Source organism: Phragmites australis, chromosome 17, assembly GCF_958298935.1.
Source record: "Phragmites australis chromosome 17, lpPhrAust1.1, whole genome shotgun sequence".
Taxonomy (NCBI): Eukaryota; Viridiplantae; Streptophyta; class Magnoliopsida; order Poales; family Poaceae; genus Phragmites; species Phragmites australis.
The window spans coordinates 387,555-396,842 of record NC_084937.1 but is presented as its reverse complement, the minus strand read 5'-3'; positions in this window follow the sequence as shown (position 1 = coordinate 396,842).

Below are 9,288 nucleotides of genomic sequence, written 5' to 3'. Positions count from 1 at the left end.
GTAGCGCTCCCCAGCGCACTATCGCATATAGTTAGCTTTTTTGAGCCTATGTCTGATTGGTGGCAAAATCCTGAAACATCCCTTGAATTATAATTTTATGAAATTCAAGTCTTGGTTTCCACAAATGTGGTAATCCATAAACCCAGAGGGTGATCTCGATCACCACAATACGCTATTTCTGATAGTCATTTTAACCTAGTTATTGAAAAAAAGGGACCATCCGCTCTGATGAAAGAAACTTAAAGCTGTAATATCTTTCATCTATCGCAATAAATGGATTGCTCATGTGAGAATTCGTCTAATGCCTGTAACTTGAGCTAAAGAGCAAATTAGCCAAAAAGAATACCCCCGTCATATTAGCTCTGTATAACTACTTTGACTAGGGCCTTGTATGTTTGTACCTTACCTTAGAAAATCCACGGAATCCCTACTAAATCAAAGGTAAACACCCTTTTGTTTTTAAATAGTACCTTGTTTTTTCCTATTTCTTGTTCCTTGTTTTTTCCTATTTTCCAATCTAGGAATTTTTAGATTGCCAAAAGGAAAATAAAAATAAGTAGATAAAAGTTTCCGACCTTGGGAGGAATTCCCTAATATAGGAAAGCCGCCCTGGCTTTTAGTACTTGCCACCTCTATTTTCCCTGGTAAAATAGAGGGAAGAAATCCCTGATAGAGGGAATCCCGATCTCAAGAGAGGGAATCCCGACTTTGGATTAGTAACCTTGCCATAGCGCCATCCCGAGATTGGACTCGAGGGATGGTAAGACCGGAACGAGGAACGAGTGGAGGCAACCCATCCCCTTGCCAAGGGGATGCCCCGTAATAGAACAAGTCCAAATAAGGAGTATCAACTCCTTATTTGTACACCAAGAGAACAGGTACAATTAAGGAGTAGATTTCTACTCCTTAATAGTACACTAACTAATAATATTCTTATATATAAAGAGAAAGAGTCTATAAGTGGACAGCCCCTCGAACTGAGCTATTTATCCCATTGTATAGACGAGGGCTGTCCTCTCTCTGCTCTACCTCCCGGACAGGTATGAAAGTCGAAAGCGAAATGAAATTCAATGGAGTGGAACGGAGGGAAACACATATTCTCACCCGGAATATGTGTATCCCGAAGCGAACGGAATTGAATTGAGTTAGATCCCAAAGCAAAGGTTTATAAGATCTTTTCCTAAAAGAAAAGTAAACAGTCTTGTTTTCCTTTTAGGAAAATAAGTAAAGTCAAGAGTACTAATCCTTATTTTAAGCGAAGAAAGACTCTTCCTTAGAAAAGATAGTCGAGTCTTTCGAAGCGTTAGTAGCCGCTCCGCTTGCCGGGAAGGGGGAGGGGATTTACAAGGGGAGGGGGAAACCATCTCCCCTGTTCAGTAACTCAATTTTATGAAATAAAATTGGAGGCTTTTAACGCAATTCCTTGCGTTATCCGATCTGTTGTTTTGGAAGGGGGGTTCGGGGGGAAACCTTTTAGGTCCCCTCGAACTGACACCCCCTTCCTTCCCTTCGTTATCCGTTCCATTCCTTTCTGTTCCGTTCATCGTCCAAAGTTTTCTTTTCCTTGACGAAAACTTTTCATACCTGTATTTCTGTCCGGTATGGCGTCGCGTCGTGTCGGCATAGCTGCCCCAGTTGCCACAGTTGCTAGTCTGTTCAGAGTCCTTTCGGACTCCGGCTAAGTACCCTCCCGGTAGTACTCTGGGGCTACTGCTTGTAATAGGTCTTGCCTCTTGGGTTCCAACAATTCCACGGTGGTCCGAGGCAAGCTGCCATCCTATTAGTTGCAGTCGGTGACCGCCTTCTTGTTGCCCTCCTCTTTAACCCCTGTAGTAAACCATCACAAGTCCTCAGATCATAGATCTTCTGGTTATCTTGGCTAGGCTCGATCCAAGGGCTGGTTTCTTTCATCCCACAATTTGCCTTACCCTTAGACTCCTCCACGGTAAATGCCGTGTTAAAAAGACTAACTAATGGCTAACCCGCAACTCGCTGCTTACCCTATTGGAACGCAACCCAACTTCGACAGTGGAAGTCTAGGGCGTGTATCGGCTGTACCTACTACAGTACAGTACACAGTACAGTGTCAATACCGATCGCACACGAGCCAAACTAAGTGCTTTCCAGGACGGCTTTGCCTTATGGTGATCATCCATCCATAGGAAACGAGCATTGTAGCAAATTTCCTTTGAGTATGGAGATGACTCGCCATCGAGGAATCCTGGTCGGAGTAGCGCTCCCCAGCGCACTATCGCATATAGTTAGCTTTTTTGAGCCTATGTCTGATTGGTGGCAAAATCCTGAAACATCCCTTGAATTATAATTTTATGAAATTCAAGTCTTGGTTTCCACAAATGTGGTAATCCATAAACCCAGAGGGTGATCTCGATCACCACAATACGCTATTTCTGATAGTCATTTTAACCTAGTTATTGAAAAAAAGGGACCATCCGCTCTGATGAAAGAAACTTAAAGCTGTAATATCTTTCATCTATCGCAATAAATGGATTGCTCATGTGAGAATTCGTCTAATGCCTGTAACTTGAGCTAAAGAGCAAATTAGCCAAAAAGAATACCCCCGTCATATTAGCTCTGTATAACTACTTTGACTAGGGCCTTGTATGTTTGTACCTTACCTTAGAAAATCCACGGAATCCCTACTAAATCAAAGGTAAACACCCTTTTGTTTTTAAATAGTACCTTGTTTTTTCCTATTTCTTGTTCCTTGTTTTTTCCTATTTTCCAATCTAGGAATTTTTAGATTGCCAAAAGGAAAATAAAAATAAGTAGATAAAAGTTTCCGACCTTGGGAGGAATTCCCTAATATAGGAAAGCCGCCCTGGCTTTTAGTACTTGCCACCTCTATTTTCCCTGGTAAAATAGAGGGAAGAAATCCCTGATAGAGGGAATCCCGATCTCAAGAGAGGGAATCCCGACTTTGGATTAGTAACCTTGCCATAGCGCCATCCCGAGATTGGACTCGAGGGATGGTAAGACCGGAACGAGGAACGAGTGGAGGCAACCCATCCCCTTGCCAAGGGGATGCCCCGTAATAGAACAAGTCCAAATAAGGAGTATCAACTCCTTATTTGTACACCAAGAGAACAGGTACAATTAAGGAGTAGATTTCTACTCCTTAATAGTACACTAACTAATAATATTCTTATATATAAAGAGAAAGAGTCTATAAGTGGACAGCCCCTCGAACTGAGCTATTTATCCCATTGTATAGACGAGGGCTGTCCTCTCTCTGCTCTACCTCCCGGACAGGTATGAAAGTCGAAAGCGAAATGAAATTCAATGGAGTGGAACGGAGGGAAACACATATTCTCACCCGGAATATGTGTATCCCGAAGCGAACGGAATTGAATTGAGTTAGATCCCAAAGCAAAGGTTTATAAGATCTTTTCCTAAAAGAAAAGTAAACAGTCTTGTTTTCCTTTTAGGAAAATAAGTAAAGTCAAGAGTACTAATCCTTATTTTAAGCGAAGAAAGACTCTTCCTTAGAAAAGATAGTCGAGTCTTTCGAAGCGTTAGTAGCCGCTCCGCTTGCCGGGAAGGGGGAGGGGATTTACAAGGGGAGGGGGAAACCATCTCCCCTGTTCAGTAACTCAATTTTATGAAATAAAATTGGAGGCTTTTAACGCAATTCCTTGCGTTATCCGATCTGTTGTTTTGGAAGGGGGGTTCGGGGGGAAACCTTTTAGGTCCCCTCGAACTGACACCCCCTTCCTTCCCTTCGTTATCCGTTCCATTCCTTTCTGTTCCGTTCATCGTCCAAAGTTTTCTTTTCCTTGACGAAAACTTTTCATACCTGTATTTCTGTCCGGTATGGCGTCGCGTCGTGTCGGCATAGCTGCCCCAGTTGCCACAGTTGCTAGTCTGTTCAGAGTCCTTTCGGACTCCGGCTAAGTACCCTCCCGGTAGTACTCTGGGGCTACTGCTTGTAATAGGTCTTGCCTCTTGGGTTCCAACAATTCCACGGTGGTCCGAGGCAAGCTGCCATCCTATTAGTTGCAGTCGGTGACCGCCTTCTTGTTGCCCTCCTCTTTAACCCCTGTAGTAAACCATCACAAGTCCTCAGATCATAGATCTTCTGGTTATCTTGGCTAGGCTCGATCCAAGGGCTGGTTTCTTTCATCCCACAATTTGCCTTACCCTTAGACTCCTCCACGGTAAATGCCGTGTTAAAAAGACTAACTAATGGCTAACCCGCAACTCGCTGCTTACCCTATTGGAACGCAACCCAACTTCGACAGTGGAAGTCTAGGGCGTGTATCGGCTGTACCTACTACAGTACAGTACACAGTACAGTGTCAATACCGATCGCACACGAGCCAAACTAAGTGCTTTCCAGGACGGCTTTGCCTTATGGTGATCATCCATCCATAGGAAACGAGCATTGTAGCAAATTTCCTTTGAGTATGGAGATGACTCGCCATCGAGGAATCCTGGTCGGAGTAGCGCTCCCCAGCGCACTATCGCATATAGTTAGCTTTTTTGAGCCTATGTCTGATTGGTGGCAAAATCCTGAAACATCCCTTGAATTATAATTTTATGAAATTCAAGTCTTGGTTTCCACAAATGTGGTAATCCATAAACCCAGAGGGTGATCTCGATCACCACAATACGCTATTTCTGATAGTCATTTTAACCTAGTTATTGAAAAAAAGGGACCATCCGCTCTGATGAAAGAAACTTAAAGCTGTAATATCTTTCATCTATCGCAATAAATGGATTGCTCATGTGAGAATTCGTCTAATGCCTGTAACTTGAGCTAAAGAGCAAATTAGCCAAAAAGAATACCCCCGTCATATTAGCTCTGTATAACTACTTTGACTAGGGCCTTGTATGTTTGTACCTTACCTTAGAAAATCCACGGAATCCCTACTAAATCAAAGGTAAACACCCTTTTGTTTTTAAATAGTACCTTGTTTTTTCCTATTTCTTGTTCCTTGTTTTTTCCTATTTTCCAATCTAGGAATTTTTAGATTGCCAAAAGGAAAATAAAAATAAGTAGATAAAAGTTTCCGACCTTGGGAGGAATTCCCTAATATAGGAAAGCCGCCCTGGCTTTTAGTACTTGCCACCTCTATTTTCCCTGGTAAAATAGAGGGAAGAAATCCCTGATAGAGGGAATCCCGATCTCAAGAGAGGGAATCCCGACTTTGGATTAGTAACCTTGCCATAGCGCCATCCCGAGATTGGACTCGAGGGATGGTAAGACCGGAACGAGGAACGAGTGGAGGCAACCCATCCCCTTGCCAAGGGGATGCCCCGTAATAGAACAAGTCCAAATAAGGAGTATCAACTCCTTATTTGTACACCAAGAGAACAGGTACAATTAAGGAGTAGATTTCTACTCCTTAATAGTACACTAACTAATAATATTCTTATATATAAAGAGAAAGAGTCTATAAGTGGACAGCCCCTCGAACTGAGCTATTTATCCCATTGTATAGACGAGGGCTGTCCTCTCTCTGCTCTACCTCCCGGACAGGTATGAAAGTCGAAAGCGAAATGAAATTCAATGGAGTGGAACGGAGGGAAACACATATTCTCACCCGGAATATGTGTATCCCGAAGCGAACGGAATTGAATTGAGTTAGATCCCAAAGCAAAGGTTTATAAGATCTTTTCCTAAAAGAAAAGTAAACAGTCTTGTTTTCCTTTTAGGAAAATAAGTAAAGTCAAGAGTACTAATCCTTATTTTAAGCGAAGAAAGACTCTTCCTTAGAAAAGATAGTCGAGTCTTTCGAAGCGTTAGTAGCCGCTCCGCTTGCCGGGAAGGGGGAGGGGATTTACAAGGGGAGGGGGAAACCATCTCCCCTGTTCAGTAACTCAATTTTATGAAATAAAATTGGAGGCTTTTAACGCAATTCCTTGCGTTATCCGATCTGTTGTTTTGGAAGGGGGGTTCGGGGGGAAACCTTTTAGGTCCCCTCGAACTGACACCCCCTTCCTTCCCTTCGTTATCCGTTCCATTCCTTTCTGTTCCGTTCATCGTCCAAAGTTTTCTTTTCCTTGACGAAAACTTTTCATACCTGTATTTCTGTCCGGTATGGCGTCGCGTCGTGTCGGCATAGCTGCCCCAGTTGCCACAGTTGCTAGTCTGTTCAGAGTCCTTTCGGACTCCGGCTAAGTACCCTCCCGGTAGTACTCTGGGGCTACTGCTTGTAATAGGTCTTGCCTCTTGGGTTCCAACAATTCCACGGTGGTCCGAGGCAAGCTGCCATCCTATTAGTTGCAGTCGGTGACCGCCTTCTTGTTGCCCTCCTCTTTAACCCCTGTAGTAAACCATCACAAGTCCTCAGATCATAGATCTTCTGGTTATCTTGGCTAGGCTCGATCCAAGGGCTGGTTTCTTTCATCCCACAATTTGCCTTACCCTTAGACTCCTCCACGGTAAATGCCGTGTTAAAAAGACTAACTAATGGCTAACCCGCAACTCGCTGCTTACCCTATTGGAACGCAACCCAACTTCGACAGTGGAAGTCTAGGGCGTGTATCGGCTGTACCTACTACAGTACAGTACACAGTACAGTGTCAATACCGATCGCACACGAGCCAAACTAAGTGCTTTCCAGGACGGCTTTGCCTTATGGTGATCATCCATCCATAGGAAACGAGCATTGTAGCAAATTTCCTTTGAGTATGGAGATGACTCGCCATCGAGGAATCCTGGTCGGAGTAGCGCTCCCCAGCGCACTATCGCATATAGTTAGCTTTTTTGAGCCTATGTCTGATTGGTGGCAAAATCCTGAAACATCCCTTGAATTATAATTTTATGAAATTCAAGTCTTGGTTTCCACAAATGTGGTAATCCATAAACCCAGAGGGTGATCTCGATCACCACAATACGCTATTTCTGATAGTCATTTTAACCTAGTTATTGAAAAAAAGGGACCATCCGCTCTGATGAAAGAAACTTAAAGCTGTAATATCTTTCATCTATCGCAATAAATGGATTGCTCATGTGAGAATTCGTCTAATGCCTGTAACTTGAGCTAAAGAGCAAATTAGCCAAAAAGAATACCCCCGTCATATTAGCTCTGTATAACTACTTTGACTAGGGCCTTGTATGTTTGTACCTTACCTTAGAAAATCCACGGAATCCCTACTAAATCAAAGGTAAACACCCTTTTGTTTTTAAATAGTACCTTGTTTTTTCCTATTTCTTGTTCCTTGTTTTTTCCTATTTTCCAATCTAGGAATTTTTAGATTGCCAAAAGGAAAATAAAAATAAGTAGATAAAAGTTTCCGACCTTGGGAGGAATTCCCTAATATAGGAAAGCCGCCCTGGCTTTTAGTACTTGCCACCTCTATTTTCCCTGGTAAAATAGAGGGAAGAAATCCCTGATAGAGGGAATCCCGATCTCAAGAGAGGGAATCCCGACTTTGGATTAGTAACCTTGCCATAGCGCCATCCCGAGATTGGACTCGAGGGATGGTAAGACCGGAACGAGGAACGAGTGGAGGCAACCCATCCCCTTGCCAAGGGGATGCCCCGTAATAGAACAAGTCCAAATAAGGAGTATCAACTCCTTATTTGTACACCAAGAGAACAGGTACAATTAAGGAGTAGATTTCTACTCCTTAATAGTACACTAACTAATAATATTCTTATATATAAAGAGAAAGAGTCTATAAGTGGACAGCCCCTCGAACTGAGCTATTTATCCCATTGTATAGACGAGGGCTGTCCTCTCTCTGCTCTACCTCCCGGACAGGTATGAAAGTCGAAAGCGAAATGAAATTCAATGGAGTGGAACGGAGGGAAACACATATTCTCACCCGGAATATGTGTATCCCGAAGCGAACGGAATTGAATTGAGTTAGATCCCAAAGCAAAGGTTTATAAGATCTTTTCCTAAAAGAAAAGTAAACAGTCTTGTTTTCCTTTTAGGAAAATAAGTAAAGTCAAGAGTACTAATCCTTATTTTAAGCGAAGAAAGACTCTTCCTTAGAAAAGATAGTCGAGTCTTTCGAAGCGTTAGTAGCCGCTCCGCTTGCCGGGAAGGGGGAGGGGATTTACAAGGGGAGGGGGAAACCATCTCCCCTGTTCAGTAACTCAATTTTATGAAATAAAATTGGAGGCTTTTAACGCAATTCCTTGCGTTATCCGATCTGTTGTTTTGGAAGGGGGGTTCGGGGGGAAACCTTTTAGGTCCCCTCGAACTGACACCCCCTTCCTTCCCTTCGTTATCCGTTCCATTCCTTTCTGTTCCGTTCATCGTCCAAAGTTTTCTTTTCCTTGACGAAAACTTTTCATACCTGTATTTCTGTCCGGTATGGCGTCGCGTCGTGTCGGCATAGCTGCCCCAGTTGCCACAGTTGCTAGTCTGTTCAGAGTCCTTTCGGACTCCGGCTAAGTACCCTCCCGGTAGTACTCTGGGGCTACTGCTTGTAATAGGTCTTGCCTCTTGGGTTCCAACAATTCCACGGTGGTCCGAGGCAAGCTGCCATCCTATTAGTTGCAGTCGGTGACCGCCTTCTTGTTGCCCTCCTCTTTAACCCCTGTAGTAAACCATCACAAGTCCTCAGATCATAGATCTTCTGGTTATCTTGGCTAGGCTCGATCCAAGGGCTGGTTTCTTTCATCCCACAATTTGCCTTACCCTTAGACTCCTCCACGGTAAATGCCGTGTTAAAAAGACTAACTAATGGCTAACCCGCAACTCGCTGCTTACCCTATTGGAACGCAACCCAACTTCGACAGTGGAAGTCTAGGGCGTGTATCGGCTGTACCTACTACAGTACAGTACACAGTACAGTGTCAATACCGATCGCACACGAGCCAAACTAAGTGCTTTCCAGGACGGCTTTGCCTTATGGTGATCATCCATCCATAGGAAACGAGCATTGTAGCAAATTTCCTTTGAGTATGGAGATGACTCGCCATCGAGGAATCCTGGTCGGAGTAGCGCTCCCCAGCGCACTATCGCATATAGTTAGCTTTTTTGAGCCTATGTCTGATTGGTGGCAAAATCCTGAAACATCCCTTGAATTATAATTTTATGAAATTCAAGTCTTGGTTTCCACAAATGTGGTAATCCATAAACCCAGAGGGTGATCTCGATCACCACAATACGCTATTTCTGATAGTCATTTTAACCTAGTTATTGAAAAAAAGGGACCATCCGCTCTGATGAAAGAAACTTAAAGCTGTAATATCTTTCATCTATCGCAATAAATGGATTGCTCATGTGAGAATTCGTCTAATGCCTGTAACTTGAGCTAAAGAGCAAATTAGCCAAAAAGAATACCCCCGTCATATTAGCTCTGTAT